This window comes from Condylura cristata, unplaced genomic scaffold (genome assembly GCF_000260355.1).
Source record: "Condylura cristata isolate star-nosed mole 26May11 unplaced genomic scaffold, ConCri1.0 scaffold00009, whole genome shotgun sequence".
NCBI lineage: Eukaryota > Metazoa > Chordata > Mammalia > Eulipotyphla > Talpidae > Condylura > Condylura cristata.
This window is the reverse complement of record NW_004567110.1, coordinates 36,872,585-36,876,884: the sequence shown is the minus strand read 5'-3', so window position 1 is coordinate 36,876,884 and position 4,300 is coordinate 36,872,585. Positions and strand designations below refer to the sequence as shown.

General features: G+C 39.4%; 1 protein-coding gene across 11 annotated transcripts in view; it reads left to right on the top strand.

Annotated features, from left to right (window-relative positions):
• The first annotated feature begins 6 nt into the window (after positions 1-6).
• Positions 7-4,300, top strand: part of RALYL (RALY RNA binding protein-like) — a 580,783-nt gene continuing 576,489 nt past the window's right edge. For 6 of the 11 annotated variants that reach the window (XM_012722964.1, XM_012722957.1, XM_012722956.1 and 3 more), the window contains exons 1-2: positions 7-160; positions 903-996. The gene's annotated coding sequence lies outside the window, so the exon portion shown is untranslated. Of the gene's footprint in view, positions 161-902; positions 997-1,127; positions 1,341-4,300 lie in introns of those variants that run through there. The other 5 variants (XM_004679761.1, XM_012722961.1, XM_012722958.1 and 2 more) reach the window with 2 other exon arrangements.

Below are 4,300 nucleotides of genomic sequence, written 5' to 3'. Positions count from 1 at the left end.
CGGTCCTTCCCGGCTGCCTGCAAGTCAGCCTGGCTCCGAGTCACGTGTCAGTGCCTGAGGCAGAGACTGAGAGAAAAAAACGCGCTTCATTCCTTCTTCCACCGCCATACTGTATTTTATACTAAATCTCATTTTTATTCCAACATTTTACTCCCGCTCGGTGAGTACCTTCTCAGTGGCATTCTTGTCCTATTCTTTTTTTTTTTGTCCTTTTTTTTTTGTTTTTGTTTTTCTTCTTTTTTTTTTCTCCACTTCTTTGATTATTGTTTATATTTGGGAAAGCTGGAGGAGCATGGTTTTGAGCCTTTTCCTGAATCCAAGTTTTTCTAGCATGCTATGGTTCTGTAGACAAGGCGCTGTGTCTGGGAGTCCGGGGCGACCGTGCCCGTTGGGAGCGACTCCCAAGTCCAGCAAAATATGCAACTGGTTTTATGGAAAAAGCGATGTGAAGTATGGTGCCTCTTTTTTCCTCTGTAAAGATAAAAAGCATGTTTCTAACTCTTTTTTGGCATACTCTTTTTATAATAAGATTTTTGTATAGGTGGGATTTTACAGCAGTGTTTACAAGTTTGTGGTTTTGCAATACTGATACAAACCACTGAGCAAAGACATGAATTTTCTATTTTTTTGTTCCCTTTTTGGAAGTCGGTGAGAACAAATTCGTTTTTTTCCCTCCTGTTTTTGATACCCATTGATAACATGAAACTTTTCTTACAGCTGGTTACCGGGATTATTTTTAAACAAAATACTTTTTTTTCTCCCTTAAATTAACTATGACTTTTGCACATTTGACTTTTTAAAAAAAAACCGAGATAATTTTATGATAGATATCCTGATATCTATATATTATCCCTTCTTCCTCCCCCTTTCCTCCCCGTAAATCAATTTTCAAATGATGGCAGTGGAAGGTTTTTCTGGAAAAAAAAAATGAAGTGCGGTTTGGTTTCCTTGTCAACGGAGGATGAAGTGAACAGCTGAGCAGCTCGCAGAGAGCAGGTACTTGGTCCCCTTGGAGGCGTTTCCCGGGTTTGCAATGGCAACATTGGTCCTGGCCAAGAAATCTGTGTGTGCGTGTGTGTGCGTGCGTGCGTGTGTGCGTGTGTGTGTGTGTGTGTGTGTGTGAGTGTGCGCGCGCGCGTCTCTGGGCAGTGTCCGAGCCCGCGGTGGGGAAAGCGGCGCCGTGAGCCAGGGAAAACCAAAGTCCGTTCCTGGCTCAGGATCGGTGTTTGGATGTGCGCAAAATACAGTCCCTCACTCGGCTGCGCCCAGGTTGGATCCGCGGCGGGCGGCGTCTGCGCCGCAGGCGGCGCCGGCCGGGGACGCTGCTGCTGGCGGGCCCTGTAAGTTCTCCGAGGGCCACTTGCAGAACAGAGCAGGTGGGGCGAGGGCCAAGAATGTGGCGGGGGCTGGCCGGAGCGGCCCCTCGCAGCGACCGGGAGTAGGGGGAAGAAGAGGCAGGGTCTGCGTCTTCTGGAGGGGCTGGCTCCTCGCCAGCGGGCCGGAGCTCGAGACATTTGCAGATCTCCACGATGACACCAGCTCCCGCCTCCCTCCCCCCAATTCCTGCTCCTCCTCTTTGCTAGGAGTAAACCGTGCAGTAGGTCTTTCCCAGCCCGTCTTGCTCGTTCATATGGGTTTTGTTTCATTAGAGGTGTTGCCTTTGGATCTTTCCCTTCCTTGTCGCGTTGCCTTGGTTTTAAGTGCTTGTTGGCGTCTTCCAGGGAAATAGTTACTTTTTGTGATGGTCAGATGGGTTTTATTGTCGAGGAAGAAAGTGTTTGCCTTAATGAGACTACACTCCTAAGGTACAAAACAGCCGTTTCTTTGAGTTTTAAAGGGACAGCATTTTCCCTCTTTTTAAACCACCTGATAGTGGTACCAACCGTAGTCTTGAGAACCCTGCACAAGCCAGGCTAGGGGCTGTTAATGGTGATGACTGATTTTGTTGTGTTGGTAGCATTATAGTACTCAGAACTGAATTTATTTTATGAATTGGCTTATATCATTGTTCTGTTGTTTCCAGTGTAATCTAACACTACTTTTTGGAGAGGTTCTAGGTGGTGATAATGAGCCTTTTCTGTGCATAATACAGTGGCAGCATCTGCTGGAAAGTTGCTGTCCAAATACATTTCGAGCACTACTTTAAATCCTAAGATCTGCAGGATAAATATTATTTAAATTATTTGATCTTGAAGCTTTCTTAACTAAAAAGTTTAGTCTTAAATTCATCATGTACGTATACTTGGACTTTTGTTAAATAATTAGAAAGCAAGTTAAATAACTTTTTACTTCTTAGGTTGTTTTTCCTAGGTTATCTGTACACATACAAACGATTTCCAGCACAGAGAAAGGCCCCTAACAAATGGCTTTTTTCAAGGAAATATTTCCCTTAAGTCTGTAACCTCAGCTTGTGGAACAAAAGTTTTGTCCTTATATTTCTTTGTTCTTTGTGGTGAATGATTTAACAGTGCAAAGGATAGCTTATCTGTAGGTTAAAATTTGTAGCAAAATCTAGAAAACAGTAATTTTTACTCTGCACACTCTTATGTCAGGATCTTTGGCAGTTGAAGTGAATTATTTTTGTAGTCAGGGTAGTGATGCTCTGTTAAGAAAGTTCTGTTACATTTGTTTAAGGATGGTTTATCTCCTATGTATAGACTATCAGAAACAATATATTGAAGAGTATAATTTTAGGATTTGACAAAATGTATTAGTTACTAAACCTTACATTTTGACTCTTGGGAGTACATTACTAAATTGTAGTCTTTCATATGATTTAACTAGTTAACATAAGCTTAGAAAGCCACTTGCAACATCCTGTGCTTTTTGTCATAATAATGTACATAAGTAGAAATGCTTATGTTTACTTAGAAATGCAATATGATACTTGCATATAATAGTTCCTTGACAATTGTAAGCACTGAAGTTCTTTCAAAAGAGAAAGACAGTGAGAGGGTATAAACTTGAGAAATCAATGAATTTTCATTAAGAGGACAGTTGCTACCTAAAGTAGAGGTTGTGTGTGTGTTCAGGTTAGGAGAAGACACAAGCTTTACTTCATGGTGTTTTCCAGATGAGATTATAAGCATAATGAAAGGGAGGAAAAAGACATTTAATATGGGAAACAATCGGTAGTTGAATCCTGTAAATAAAGATTATGCTACCATCCTTTGGTCATCTTAAGGTTTTAATTTAATATTTATTGTTCATTATGTTATATACTTATATGTTTTTATCTTTACTCAAATTTTGCAAATTTCCTTCTTCATGAGTCACTTTGGGAATCCTCCAACTCCTAAAACTGGTCACCTATTTTGCATCTTTGTGGTTTAAAATGTTTCAATACAGTCTCCTCCCTGTGTTAGCACCGCCTACTGGTTTCTCATGGAAAATTAAAACTGTTCTTGTATTCAGCAAACATTACACTCTGAGATTCTGATTACTCTAGTCATAAATTATTTTTAACTGTTTACTGAAAGAAAAAAAATATTTTGCAGGAGGAGAGTTTTGGGGAGGTTACTGTGGGAATTGAAGGAAAGAAAACACTCACAAATTAATTTGACTGTAGAACCACTAAGTCACCTTTAGTATTTTATTATCTAGGTTTTGACAAAGAAACAACATGAACTTAAAACAGCTTGTTAAACTTTCTACAACTTTTCTTTTTCCTTTTTATTATGCTCATTTTCAATCATACAAAAGTCACTAAACTAGCAAACCTTTCCCTATACCAACTTAACATTGTCAGCTCAAGACCAGTCTTTTTCCTTTCCTTATTTTTAAAAAAATAATTATTTATTTTTAACTGAGGTAATATTGGGGTTTCCTCATCAGGTATTACCTCCACACTGCACCCACCATGAACTCACCTGTATTCTACCACCATACACCATTGTGCTACTTCCCTCTTTGCTCTTTCCTCTCTCCCTTCACACCCTCTTGGTATTTCAGTTTTGTAGTCACCTATCAAAGGTGAGTTTTCAGCTTGTCTTTCACTATTAATTTAGTTTTTTATATTGTACATATAAGTAACACCTTTCAGTATTTTTATCTTTCAACTTTTGACTTATTCCACTTAGCATCACCCTTTTAAGTTACATCCATGTTGCTGCATGAGTTTATCTTTTTTGATCGCTGAGTAATTTTAGCACTTTTAAATGCCCCAAATTTGGACATTTTGAAAAGTCCCGAATTACTGAATTAATTTTACAGTTTCCGTGGAATTTCCAGCTTTCAACATTGCAGAGAAAGAAAATAATACTGAATTCAATTTTGAGTGTGTGATCTGTTAAAAAAAAAA